The sequence below is a fragment of the Syngnathus acus genome, chromosome 13, assembly GCF_901709675.1.
Source record: "Syngnathus acus chromosome 13, fSynAcu1.2, whole genome shotgun sequence".
In the NCBI taxonomy this organism is placed as follows: Eukaryota; Metazoa; Chordata; class Actinopteri; order Syngnathiformes; family Syngnathidae; genus Syngnathus; species Syngnathus acus.
The window spans coordinates 9,069,716-9,085,157 of NC_051098.1; the positions used below are offsets into that span (position 1 = coordinate 9,069,716).

At 39.1% G+C, this 15,442-nt stretch overlaps 1 protein-coding gene and 1 long non-coding RNA gene across 2 annotated transcripts in view; one reads left to right on the top strand and one right to left on the bottom strand.

Annotated features, from left to right (window-relative positions):
• LOC119133092 (calsyntenin-2-like) overlaps nucleotides 1-15,442 on the top strand; it is a 138,304-nt gene that overhangs the window by 66,689 nt on the left and 56,173 nt on the right. The window lies entirely within an intron of this gene.
• Nucleotides 1-15,442, bottom strand: part of LOC119133094 — an 84,518-nt gene that overhangs the window by 37,072 nt on the left and 32,004 nt on the right. The window contains exon 2 of the long non-coding RNA XR_005100049.1: nucleotides 9,484-9,569. This is a non-coding gene — a long non-coding RNA (uncharacterized LOC119133094). The remainder of the gene's footprint in view (nucleotides 1-9,483; nucleotides 9,570-15,442) is intronic.

A 15,442-nucleotide genomic window follows, 5' to 3' on the forward strand; every position in this document is an offset into this window, starting at 1 on the left:
GGCTGTACAAAGCAAATCTCATTCTGACATTTGGTTCTGCTGCCTCACATGAGTTAGTACAAATACTGTCGTTTAGACGAGTGGGTGTAAAGTCTTTCACTTCAAGTGATACAACAAGTCTGTCCATACTGATTTGATTCGGAGTTTGAGTATAGTTAAAATGCTGTTGCACATATGCAATTTTAGTCCCTTTAATTATCACAAAAGCACACACACACACACACATAAATATAGATATGTTTAGATGTGATAGTACATTAAATTTAATTATATATTATACATTTAAATATTTATTTATTTCTATGTCTACATTCATACATTTAGATTTGTGTATGTATGTACATTTCATTTAATGTGCAACCGGCTGTGGTCAAAGACACACATTGATATATACTCACACACACGTGCACACAATACTACTATATGTATAGCATGACTCCTTTATACTCTCTGTGGCAAAGAGTATAAAGACACACGACAGTGTAAAGGCATTATTTCTCTTGAGGAAACTATGTACACCTACCACTGATGTTATCACAGCGGGATCACGTCCTCAGTGATGTAGAGAAATAGTGAGTTCAAAGGGCCCGAAATAAAGTGGCTCACCGAGTTCTGTGACAACACAGACAGACCCACTTGAGACTTACTGAAAGAGGTCTGAATATATGCAGGAGGGGCATTTATTAATGCACGTATAAAGTAGAAGAAAGAACTCATAGATGTGGGCAAGTGTACTATTTCAAGGAACCTATCAAATGTGTTGAGTTCTGAATATATGCAGGAGTAGCATTCATTAATATACATATAAAGTAGAAAAATAACCCATAGATGTGGGCATACTACACTTGCCCACATCTATGGGTTATTTTTCTACTATTTGATGGTCTCTTAATGCCTTTCATGCACAGAACACATCAATGAAATCGATAAGACAATCATACGGCTGCAAAAAAGTAATTCAGAATATACTTTCAGAGAGATGTTTGATTAGGGCCATGAGCAACAACTGCTCATTTTTCGTCGTACACAATGAACCACATTTGAAGGCCGAAACATGCACAGGTACTCATCAAACTTTGCATGCACAGCTAGAGTGCCAAAAATGTTTTTATTTTAAAGTTGCCATCTCTGATAACTCACCCAAAACTTGCCCGCGAGAGATTTAACGCGGTGCTATTTGCCACGAAAATTGGCAGGCTTGTGAAGCAACCCAAGACACATCTTAAAATGTACAAGAGGTCAACTTACTAAAAACAATAAACTAAAAAAAATAACTTTGTTGACATCAATCTGAAGGGAAAAAACACCACTGCCACCTACTGCAGTTATGTGTAACTACACTTTATTTCAGGACACAAAAAAGAACCAAATGACATGTCCATAATAAAGCGTCTGCTGAGCGATAACAAAATGCAGCAACTCCTAAACAATGCTAATAAGTAATAAAAATTTGATTGACCAGAAATAAAAAACTGAATGAAATCATCATATGAAATAAAGAGCCATAGTGATGTTCTGCTCTCCCACTATTGTAAGAAGCAAGACTTTAATTGTCTATGTTAATCCATCCAGAGTCTTGTTATTCTGCTCTCCACTTACCCTCAGGTCTGACATGACATGAGTCACAAATCACAAGAGTTGGTGACCAACTCTCTCAGCTCATAAATGTTTTTCACCTTCATCCACAACCCAAGTACTATTTCCAATCCAAAACAATGCGCTGCTCATACATTATTGGCAGTGATGACTAACACATACATGTTAAACTTTCAGTGTAACCCTGCCCATCAGCATTACGCCAGTTTATCAGCATAGAAGCTTATCTGACAGATGAACAATCGTGTTCAACTTCTGCTCTTGTCCAACAGTGTCATTTTTATGCCCCTAGCTCTTCCCTGCCATTTCCCCCTTGCCTGATTCCTTTTGAGATACTGACGGTTCCGCGCAGTCAGGCAGAGTAAGAAATATGGTAAACACTCAGTGCTGTGCTCTCCTTCATTGAAGCTGTCATACTTCATTGATATGAAAAGCCAAGAGGGAGCATAAGACGCTAAGCCAAAAGAAGGATAAAGAGGTAAAAACGAACTGGTGAGGGGAATAAAGGGTTAGAGTGTTTATCATCATCTGCTCTGCACTGAAGAAAAGTGACAAGCAGTACTGATAAAAGAAATATAGAAAGTGATATATGTGGCTTTGGTATAAACTTTAACGGCCTAACCTCGAAAGGAAGCAATTTGCCAAAATTTAATTAACTGTAACGTGATCAATCAGGGCACTAAAGGATGGAGCCCTTCCAGTGGCTGCCAGCCTTTCATCCTATAGCTCATTTTGCCTTCGCTAAGCACCAAAGAAATGCAGCAAGCAATACTCCTGACTCTTCTCGGTACAATACATGGAAGATTCCATTTTCCCATTTCTGACAGACATTTTTCTTTCGAGTCATCAGTTTTGTTTTGAGACTTACATTTGTGCGACACCAGTGAATGACGTTTGAATTGATTGGCATCTCGGGCTTATCTGAAAAAGCATGACATATTGCATCAAATTGAAAATCAAATTTTATCAACTGGGTTTGTTATGGATGTCGATGAGAACGACAAGAAAAAGACAGTCTCACCACTATCCATGGACAATGACAAGACAAACCACACAGGGGAGAACAGGAGAAATCAAAATATGTAACTGAATCAGAATCTGGATTTTGCAATAACCTGCAAGTCAGAAGACTTCATCTACAAAAGAAGTGTGGAGGAGGGGATGAACAGAAAAATTATCACAAGAGACACTGGGAAGCCAAGCGGAGCTGAAGGTTGAACTGAGCAGGTTGATGGTGATGGCATGCAGAGTGACGGCCCGCAGGCCGACACCGGGTGCTCCCCGCTGGGTCTTGGTACGCTCTGACAGGCAGAGAAAGACAGGTAGACCAAAGTACATGGAATCATAAAGGGCAAATCAAGTGTGGGGTATCGGTTAAAAAAACAAAAATGTATGAGCGACAAAGGCAAAGAAAGGTACTGGGGCTTGACCAAAAAAAATGTGATCCAACAAAGTGGAACATGCAGCACAAGCAAAGGAAAATGTGACATTTGACAATGGTCAGAGCCAGCGCGAAGAGCGAATTAGACAGATGAGACAAAACAGATCTGACCATGACACGAGTAGCTGGAGCTAAATGACACAAAGCAAAACTGAATTTAGTTAGTCCCAACAATGCCAACTGCAATTTGTGTTGTGCAAATATATTCCCTCAATAACAAGGCCACTAAAACGGTCCATGAATACAGAAAACAGTCTGGATACATGAAAATAAAGTACAAATTGCTGACATACTGTATATTATCCCAGCCTCATTGTTCCACTTGACCTTTATAACTCACTCCTAAGAACAAGAACCCGAATGTTTTATTCTCAGGTTCCAATTTATCAGAGATGCACATGGAAACAGTGCATGGGAAATCCTTTGGGAAAAAGGAAGGTGGTTGATAAAAAGGTGATTAAGGTCATTGGCCCTGAGAATGTGGAGCAAAGTGACTTATATGAGGATGAGGGATTTAATGGAACTGTCAACATGTAATGTATTTGTGCCTCTTGTTTTCCTGATAAATTTGAAAGTACTCCAGAAGAACTGTGATCAGCTCGCCTGGGGGTCTCACTAAACAGAACAATAACTAGCTAGCACACCAGTGCCCTTTATGTGAAGTGACTCATCAGCACTGATCCATTCCTTGCGTAAATCCCAGAAATGTGATCGATAGCCTCCACTAAATGATGACTCAACGTGTGTGCAAAGCCCGTCACTGATAAGTGCAGTCTATGCACCTGCATGATGGATGTTTGCAAGTGTTCTTGCCATCAGCACTGTTTTACAGGCAGTGAATTGTGGTCACTCTGACGGACAGGCAACCTGGGGCTCAGCCAGCTGCTGGCACGCCTGGAAGCATCTGGATTCACAATGACAGCAATAAGCACCATATTGATTAAATTGTTTCATAAGGCCCAAGCACGATTGATTCGTTCTTTATTCAGAATGAGAACATTAAGAAGTAGCGTATTTTCCGGACTATAAAGCGCACCTAAAAACCTCAAATTTTCTCAAAAGCCTTATAGTCCAGTGCGCCAAATTCCGGCCCGCGGGCCAAATATGTTGTGTGATATTAACATCCATCCATCCATTTTCTGAACCGCTTAGTCCCCACGGGGGTCGCGGGAGTGCTGGAGCCTATCCCAGCCGTCATCGGGCAGCAGGCGGGGGACACCCTGAACCGGTTGCCAGCCAATCGCAGGGCACACAGAGACAAACAACCATTTGCACTCGCACTCACACCTAGGGACAATTTGGAGTCTTCAATCGGCCTACCAAGCATGTTTTTGGGATGTGGGAGGAAACCGGAGTGCCCGGAGAAAACCCACGCGGGCCCGGGGAGAACATGCAAACTCCACACAGGGAGGGCCGGAGGTGGAATCGAACCCGCACCCTCCTAACTGTGAGGCGGACGTGCCACCCAGTGCGCCACCGAGCCGCCCTTGATATTAACATTATTGATATATTGTTATTATTTCACTATTTCAAGTTATTAGATTGTGATTGCATTAATGGAGCGCCTTATAGTCCGGTACACTTTATATATGGACAACGTTTTAAAATGGGCCATTCATTGAAGGTGCGCCTTATAGTCCGGTGCGCCTTATAGTCCGGGAAATACGGTAGTTTTTTCAATATTGAAGTTTATACTGTATATAATGTAATATTTCTTATAGAAAGTACCTTTTTTTTTTATCACAACAGAACAAAACAGTTCCCTGATGTCCTATTAGCATGTCAGTGGCATGCTTTTGTCACTATACCTTATGGATCAAGAATTGCAGACATATTTCTACAGCAGTCTTTCACTTTTAGTATCATTTCTTGTCATGTTGTAATTGATCCATTTCATGCAGTGAGCCAGCCCAGCTCATATATTGCTGAGCCAATGGCAAGCCCTTTTGTTGGACTGACAACCAATAACCATTTGGCCGTCTTCTCTTCTGATTGCTCGGCAGGCTGCTTGCTTTTAGTTGTGTTAGCAGAGCCTCGGGTTTTTGAAAACAAGTGACAAAACAATAAAAGCATTTTTGTGACACATCGTCAAACACAAACAGCCTTCCTCCAGCGACAAATGCACTATAAGTCAAAGTGTTCTATTCTATTTCAATGTTTTTTTTCAACCAGAAGTATGCAAACACATTGTTAGGGTTATGTAGATCTTCATATAAAAAATATATTTTCAATATGACAAGTTAATACAATAAAATGGTATGTGTCTTACAAGGTGTCAGCGTTGGAGACAATAACCTGTTGCTCACCGGAGCCAAAATCACAACAGACGTATCTGTCAGATCAAGTATGTCATTGAAGCTAAGATGACTGACAAAAAGAGAGTAGAACTTCAAGATAAGGTCTGATTATTATTCTGGTGAAGTGTTTTGTCCCTGATATTTCAAGTTCAAATGACGGGTTGAGGTGGATGTATTGAAATTTAAGCATTAGTTGTTTTTGTTATGTTTTTATTTAGGTTACTTGTTTCTTTTCAAGGCAGAATTATTTATTTTTATATTTAATTTGAGTTAGAAAGTAGCCCATGCTTTAATAATCAGTTGTGTTACCTTCTACTTTTTGGAGAATTATCACCACTCATAGGGGTCATGTTATGACAAAACCATTCAGGGGTATCCAGGAAAAAAAATCATTTTGGGACCACTGTTATATTCTATTCTTTAATGCTAATCTCTGATTGCCAGAAAACTGGCTAATGAAACCATATTCACCCCCACAATTGAAGAGATTGAATCGCATCATAAATTGTGGAGGAAGCATTTTATCACCAAGCTTCTTGCAAACTGGTGTGAGGCATTACAACAAATACCCTCCGTGGAAACAGATGATTTACTTGATTGTGTAATTTCACACTTGATGGGCTTGCAGGCACTCCAGAAATTCAACTTTTAGTATCCAACTACCGAGATACATCTTTCATGGGTAGCATCTAATGTTTAGCGCATTCACGTTCTAATCAGGGCTTCGATCTTCTTGTTCTTCACACTGGGAGAAAGGAACTGATGTTGCTTTTCCTTTACCAAATCAGTCTGTTGTGATGTAACAAGAACGACATAACGTAAACTATTTTATCACACCATTGTTTGTTCTTCAAGATACAATTAGTGGTCTTGGTAAATAGTTTTTCACTTGCACCTTAGGACCTCAAAGTGCTTCACATTGAATTCATATTCACCTACTGATGACGCAGCATCAGGAGCAACTGGTTTCTGTATCTTGCTCAAGAAAACGTCAACATGGTCACACTAGCCAGAGATTGAACCTGCGAACTCTGGATTAGGAGATGACCACTCCACCAGTGAGCCCAGATGATCTTTCCATCACTAACCACATCCTCCCGGCTGCCTCCCGAGTTTGACAGTTATCATATTTATAAATGAAATACGATAGCATCCACCACATGTTGGCAGAGCTCCGAATCTGTCAGTGTGTGCCCTGATAAAATCCACCAGTTATACTACGTGAGCTAAAATTTAGATATGGTTACAGCTTTCGTAAAGGTTAGTCTGCTTTCAGCAAACCAAAATGTCAGGTACGCGGGGGGGGTTGTCAAAGGAAAGGCTGAAATGCCCAGCATGGCATAGAGTGATGAACTCTGTTCCCCAAAAAGTGCATCAACGCTTGTGTCAGCACGGAAATCAGGATTCGGCAGTTGTTACACACGGGTGCCGCTGCGCTCTACTAATGTAGAGCCCATAGTGTTCGATTTGCACTGTTTATTTCATTTACTTTGCGATTGATTGATTCTCAGCAGAAAGTCAGTGGAAGTTTACTGTTTGTGTGTTCCTGCGAGGCTTTTAATATTCTCTCAAATACTTTTCAGAGACTCCCACATGCAACCTTGAGAGCTGATTGCGGTGTGGATGCAAATGAATTGATTCCCGTGTAAATGAACTCATGATACAAATCTATGCTAAGTGGCGCCTGTTTAATTTTATATTGATGAATGAATGGCTTGACGAGAGCTCAGAATAATGGTTTATAATGAGATCCACTCTAATTGCAGAAACATTGATTGACTGTTAGGGCAATCTTGGAAGGATTGTGTTGGAACAATTTCTGTTTCTGTAGAGTGGAAAGATTGTCGAGCACAGGTGACCATATAAGGCCTGCAGTACATTTCTGGCCCATTGTGCGTCTTACAATAGATTTTTCTTTTCTTTTTTTTAAAGAAAACAATTGATGCAATTGTTGTGATTGATATGATTGTAGAGAAACAGAAACACTGATAATTTTCAGAGGCTTTACGACACTCCTCCAAAAGTATTGGAACAGTCTCTTTATTTTTGCCGCCTGATCATATATGGGTTTGATATCAAAAGATGAATATGAGACATGAGAACAACACTAACTTTTCCAGGGATTTGAATGTCATACACCAATTAAAAGTTATTTGAGACAGAACATACCAATTTTAGTTGATTTGTTTGCTAGGGTTTGTCACTACGATCTCCTCCGTAGTTGTTAAAGTACAGTACATGTTTTACAATTTACAGGGTCTAAGAGTGGAGATGTAATTGGTCAGTCTAAAATCTTCAATTTATTTCCGCTGATAAACTCTTTTTTTGTCAGTTTTTTTGCCAATGTTTTTTGGGTCATTATCTTACTGTGTGATGAAGGATCTCCCAATAAGATTTGTCGCACCATTCGTTACAGTGTCAGACTAATTAATTTTGTAGCTGACATTATCTGTTGCATTACTGAAGATTAACGAGTCCATCCCAGAGGAAGAAATGTAGTCCCAAGCCATCACATTACTTTTCTACTGAGTTTCACTGTAAAACGTATAGGATTCGTACTTTTTCTGATCTAGGTGTCCCATCACTTAAGTTATTCTTGCGTCAAATCACTTCATACCAATTCTCATATTTTTAAGCTTGTCTGTATTTTGGGTCAAATTTCCTTTTCAATTTGGTGATGAAACCTGGATGTGCTTTTCTCTATGAAACGTTATACAAGTAAACACTGTAGGTTGTGCTATCTTCATTCTTATTTTTTTTTAATGTCAAAATTATTTTTTGTCACTCTGCAGTAGAAATAAATGGTCTGACTGTTGACTTTGGAGGTGAGTTTAAGTTTAGTGAGCATTCCATAAGTTCTGGAAGTATTACAAGCAACATGAGCCTCATTTTATGGTTAGCACATAAGCATTCTGAATGTATTCTTTGGGGATTCTGTTAGTGTTGAATGACTGCAAAATGAACTGAATTCTGACAGGACCTGAATCAAATAAATATTTTGAATCTGAAGTTCACTACTACTGTATCATTGGATGCATTTAATGCTTCAAACTTACTTTGCACATCTTGAAAATTTTGTGAGTGTAGATCCACACACGTAAATGCTAAAAGTGTTCTTTCAGTTGCATGTCAAACTTCCCCAGGGAGCATCTGTGACAGAATCCGACTCTGAACCTCCTTGCAGTGAAATCCCAGCTCTTTTCTTTCTCCCTCCTCATGGTTTTCTATTTTAGATGAAAGAGCCCTCTCCACCCCCTCTCTCAGTTGTTCTCTTCCTCTTTTTGCTGCTGAATCTGTTCTGATCTCTTATCAGCAATATCAAGAATGAACGCACTTGAGAAAAGCAGATTTTGCTTTTTCAAACTCTCAAGGGGGAGTTGTATAGGTAGAATTGTACAAGTTACAACAGTGAGCCTGGTGCCATGGCACAATAGACTCTAGATTGATTTACAGTATAGATTTGAGATCCTGTGGTACTCTAAAATATACGAATGAACATAAAACAAAAAGGTTCTGAAAGTGTATTCTCTTTTTTGGAAATTATTATTGCCATTAAATTGTATCCAGTTGCAACGTGTGTTTATTCCTCTTAAATGAATTCATAGCTTGCAGATAAATGAAAAACAGCTTATTCTGTTGTATTTATTGCTATCTACAAGCTAGTGATGCTTGAAACAACCAGTTACCTTTCAAATCCAATCCTGAGAAAAATTCAAGATGATACTGATCCAATACTGATTATATTGTGTAATATTCCTAAAGGAAGTGATACATTTAAAGTAGGGTATTTTAAATCAAATATTGATAAAGAATACATGAAGACTAATTTATTTACTTATGTAATTTTTTTTTTAACAATACTGAGTGACTTGAAATTGCCAGCCAATATCCTCAATGTTTGTCAAGATTGCATTTTCAATTATTCATTTAATAATGAAAGTAAAAAAAATAATACATAAATGTTCTTCTGCTCATATAAGATAATTTCAGTGATAAACATTATTACTCAAAGCTGAACTGAGCTATTTGTTAAAGCATTTGTTGATTTTGCTACTTATTCAATCACTCAATTAACCAAAGCAGGCCTAAAAGCAACAGTGCTTTGAGACACTTCAAGCTTCACATTTAGTTCCTCTGTAAAGTGCCTACCTGCTGTTTTGAAGGAACAGCTCTGTGCCCTCCTCTTCTGTCTGCATCGTTGCCTCATCATGCATACCTTGTATTCTTTCTTTAACCTGAAGGAACAACAACAGCTAGTCATTACCATTTTTACACAAACATGACAAATCGCATCTTGGCTGTTTGGAGCTACACGAGGTCCACACATGAGTCTTGGTTATACTCTGACATAATGCTAATGTACAGAGTCACATTGGAACAGAAAGATTGACTAAACAGAGTGGTGCACTTAACCAAGCGTAAGGTAAACTAGGTCTCAACAAATGCATCTAGTCTGGCTCAGTAGTTTTGTTCCCACTGTGATCCTATATATATTAAGGTGGGGTCGGAGCTGGCACATTCGATCTTAAATCATACAGCAAGATGGCTTGATTTATCTTATTTTGACCCAGTTTGTTTTGTGGCACTCATGTCTGACCTTTTGACCATTCTTCCAGAGAACGTCGCATGTGGCGCTTTATCTCCACAAAGTGGTCCTCAAAGCACACTCACATTCATTCACCTCTGTACACATTCATACGCAAGTGGGATGCTCCTTTACTGCAAGGCAGTGCCAGGTCCACTGGGGTCAAATTAAGGTCGCTCGAGGACTCTTTGACATGATCACAAGGGTTGACGATTGAACGCAGAAACTTCGGGTTGGGCGATAAGGATTTTACCACCGAGCCATGCCGTCCAGCTGGTAAGCATGTTGCCTTGTTTACAGCTGCTGAATGGTCAATCAAGCATTTAGCTGCGAAGTAATAACACAATCTATCAGATTGACTACTGATGTTCAAAAAAGGAGGAGCGCCTTCCAGTCGAGGCAAGCCCACGCAGTTCACTTGCTAACAAAAACATGCGAGACATGTCGGATGCGACACTATTTCGGTATTTGGTCTGCAGCTAGGATAAAGCCTGTCACTTCACATTTTAAATCACTTAAAGCTCTTCATCTTGGATAGACATTTCACGCCTGGTAGACACTTGAACAAAGTTCGACAACGAGGATCATTATAAACCTGCTGTGGCACCATTATCTAACTGGCAATGAACTGTAGGCGGTAGCCATGTTTACACTGAACATGAAGGACTCGCGAGGTTAAATTCCTCCTTAACTTGACTCACTGTAGTTAACTGTGTATAAATTACAACCTGTAATATCATCTTGTTAAAAAGCTCAAAGCCATTGTCAAGCCGGGTGACTCAATGATCCAGTGGGATGGATGAGCTCACAATAGCCTGTGGAAAACAATGTCCTCGGGTGTCATTTCTACTACTGCTGCTGGCAGATTGTATCTTCAGGGAGGAAGTCAAGAGGAAAAGAAAGAAATTGTAGAGTGTGTGGAGACAACATCAGGAAGTCAGGCATGTGTATGATAGTGAATAGCCACAGAGAAAATGTGATTTCGGTTTCTGGGAACTGTCTCCAGAATAGACCAATATAATGACTTCATGTTTAAATCGAGGCATCTATAAAAGGAAATAGACATCAGTGTATGCATGTGGTAGTCTGGTTCCTTTCCCTAAATGTTCATTCTCTCTTGTAATTCAATTATGCCACAATAAAAGTAATAAAAGTAGATTAAATCGACTACTGTACAGAAACTTAAGTGACTGTTCAAAATGGACACTACATGCCTCACTAAGAAGCAAGAGAACCAAAGAAAGTTTCAATCTGCAACAATAACAAAGTTCTCTTCTGAAAATCAGATTAATATTTTTGGTGTAATTCTTCTATTACGCAAGAGGTGCAAACATTTAAATGTTAATTACCATGTTGTTTTGTTATTCTTGTTATTGTAGAAGTCTGTAGTCTTGTCTCTGAATATCTTTTCTTTCCGGTTTGAGGCAAAATGCAGAATCAAGGGGCATTATTGAGGATACGCGATAGATAGATACAAAGCATAGGTTTTCTCTGAAGACTGTGGCTTCCTCCCACATTAAAAAAAAAAAAAAAAACTGCAATATAAGGTTCGTAATAGTGAATGCGAGTGTGAATGATTGAATGCATGTGCAGATGGGATAGGCGGTTGCCGCTCCCTCGTGACATCGATGACGAGAAGCAATAAAGGCAGAAGATGGAAGGATGGTCTCACATACATTTGGGCAATTTGTTTGTCTTTTGATTTCAATAGAGCGACAGTGTGTATAAGAGCAGATGACAGAAACTAGCTGCATGGAAGATACATACTTGTTGGCTTCTTTTGATGCCTACTCCTCCTCCCTTCGAGAGAAGATCCTGAGAAATGTAGCTGCATATAGCAGCTATTGTTATGTTTAGAGGATGGGACACCAAAGATAATATAATCATGGGGATTTTAATATGGGCAAGGCTGAGCAGATGTCACTCTTGTCATTTTCAATCATTTTCCTCTGAGGACATGATCACACCAGCCAATTAGGGTATCTCGCCCTTCAGTATCTACTCGAGCCAAGAAAATGTGTGCATGTGTCACTTTTCACATGCTGTTCACACACTCCAAAGTGATCCCCAGAAATCTACACACACTCCATACATTTCAACTTGTGGCAGTTACCTTCAGAGAGCTGCCTGAGCAAATGAAAACTATTTTGGCAGAGGCCTGTTACTCTTTAGGTCTATTGTTACAGTGAGGAAACCAACACAAAGAAAGCAGAGATGCGCTAAATGTAAACATGAAATGATACAGATGATCCAAGGTTGCCATGTCAGGGCTGCCTATGCCTCATCCTAGCATGTGCAAACAAGGCCGGAGTCAGGACAGGACAAGGACTCTCATTCGTAGAAACATGGATAGAACGGCATTGCACATCTTGAAAACTGTAATGCATGAAGAAATGATGGTGCTGATGAGTGGTACAGGGAATGCATGAAGGGATGGTGGAAATTGTGTTGAAGGCTTGAAAGAGAAAGTGGTAGAAACAGTCGGCTATTTGTTAGTATATGTCTGCTGTAATGAGTGTGCTAACTTTAGTATGAAAATCAAATCGGTCAGGTAAATATTTCAAACACCTCCTCAATTTTACCAACAAGCCTTCCTTTGCAGACTGTGTGTGTGTGCAAAATTTGTTTCATTACATACTTGGGCTGAAAGACAAGTTCTGGATCAAATCCAAGTCAGTGAACCCAATGTGATTTTACGCACAAAGGGAGCTCCCTTTTCAGACAGAAGGTCGAGTAGTATTCAATATTCATAACAGTAATTAAACTGTGAATATTGGCAATGTCTCTTGCTGTGTTATTTTTTCATAAATGGTCGGGTCTTGTTTTTTAAAGTCAGATCTTTCATCTTACAACAAAAACAAATGTCATAGTATAATCATAAATAATTGGTAGAGAAATAATAATTGACTCTCAAATGCATTGCGATGCTGTTATATTGAATAAGAAAATGATTGCATCCTTCCATGCCACTAATCAAGGAAAAACGTGATAATAAATTATAATTAACTTGTGGTTGTTCTGTGTTTGTCAACTTATGTGAAATGTATTTAGCACCACTTACAACTATTTGGTGTCTAATGAGACTCTGCAGCAGGGGTAACTATACAATTTACATTGAGGCTTGCTGCCTGACTATACGAAACAATGTTTTGAAAACAGTACATTGTAACGAGAATGAGGGGAGACGTTTATTTGCAATGAAACACAGCTACGGTATGGCTGTACTGACGCCAAAACACAAACAGCTAGCTCAATCGCAAACAGAGTGACGCCTTCACAATCTCGGAAATAGGACCACTCAAAGTAACAGACAATTACACGCCACCACCTCTCAACAGCAACAAATACAAATGAAACATTACAATATACTATGTAAGAGTGCTAAAAAAATACGGTTCTCCTAATCTTTCAGATTTTTTTTTAACCATTTTGTTGTTTGTGTCAGCTCATCAGCAAGCTCTGAAGAAGCTTGAAAACAAGCCTGATCATTTCAACGAGGTGTGTTATTCCTTTAATTGGGTGCTTGACTCAATCCATTTTCCTATTGTGTAATTGCTCATTCAGTTTTTTTCTCATTTTGGCCTTGAATCTAATTAAGCTTGTCCCAGGTCAAAAGCAGCCTTAGTGAGGTAAAAGACTTTGTTTCTTTGTGAAGCTTAACTGAACGGAGAACATCCTTGCAGGCATTATTGGGGGTCAAACTCTTACTGTGATATCTGAACACAATGAACTCTTGCTGGCCTTGCTCACACCGGGAAACAAGCCGTTCCCTAAGGCCATTCCCATTAACAAAATTGAAAAATCCAACTATTAATGTGTGTCTGTGATTATTTGTGATTGATTTGGCTTGTTTCATTTTTTTCCTACAGTAGTAATTCAAAATGGTCAGAACCCTTGTGATTTTGTTGTTATGACCATAAGACTAATGACAAATGTGAAACATTAGTGTGCCATGTAAGATCATCAGAGGTGACGCAAAAAAGTATTCAATTTCACTTAATTTGTCAGAAAATTATGTATTTACAAATACTGTAAATTGTCGGTGCCCCTTCTATGTCACATTGTGGTAAATTTTTTTTCAACATCTATAATATTGGTCAATCGACACGTGGGTGTTTTTTCTTTCTTTTTTTTCAATTTTTGACCAATTTTAAGTGTTGAAAACGACTTGCATTCTTTGACAATGCAATGATAATGGTTGCACAAACAGCTTTTTTTGGGTGTCTTCTGAAAAAGAGGTGAATTTGGACGTAAAGCATTTCGTGCAACACCAGCGTTATGTCGTCCTGTGAATATTTCACCATTGCGTTCAAATAAATAAGCTCAGATTTCAACTAAATACATTTATGAACAAAACTATTAATTCAAAATAGCACCCTTCGTGATTTTCCTTATCTGTGATTTGACTTACAATGGCACTCCTTCCCTATCACTCATGATGCTGTAGTATATTGCCGTATACACACACACATCATTAGAAAATTGAAATGTGTGGGAACAGCCTTTTAATGATCAGGAAAGGAAGGTGACACTAGGGTCAGAAAGCATGGTTAATGCTCCTCCACAACACACACACACACACACACACACACACACACAAACACACACAGACACATACGCACATACGCACGTTGTAGAAAAATTATGTGTCTTTAATTAATGGAGAAATCTTTTACCACACTTGCTGCATATGCACACGTACATAAACATACCACACATTCAAAATCAAAGTGTGCTGGTTGAATTAGTTTTAATTTTATCTCCAGGATGGACAGCTACTCTGTAGTCTTGGAGGGCGCCTAATTTCATGACAACCATAATCAAAGCATTTACAATTTTTTTCACATTGCAGAGTTCAAGGCTTGACAGTCTGTCTCTGTGCCGTAGCAGAGACGACTGACATCTCTGTCGATTGATTGCACAATCCATGGATCCAAGTGTGCTCGTGACCAAATGAGATAAGGAGATGGTGACTTCTGTGCTTGACTAATAGCTGAGTTAATAACTGCTTGCTGAATCCAAATAAGAAATACTGAAGTCATGACAAGTGTGAAAATCACTTACACTAACGCCTCTACAAATTAGACTGATTTGCTTAAAACGGCAGGTCTGAATATTATGATAGGGAGAGCCAAGTATTGCCTGGTGCATAATATATTTGCTGACAGTAATCTGATTTTCTCTTCTGTTCGAGCTGATGTGACGTATTCCAGTGGTAGGAGGATGAAAGGAATAACAACTCTGATTTAAGCTGCCAAACTGGCACATTTTGAGTGTGTATCTACGTCTCGGCTTTGGTCACTTTCCAAAATACGGAGGGAGATCATATCTGGCTTGAGGCAACGGCCATTTTACATCCTCCTCCATCTCCTCCTTTCCAATCCCTGACTTTGTTTTTCTTTCCCTTTCCTAACATTTTGAGGACCAGTTAACAGCTCCAATGGCTGTGTAATCTATGCACTTATTTGCAAGATTGACATTTCAGGAAAGAAAAGCAGCTTACGAACATATGCGAGTATATAT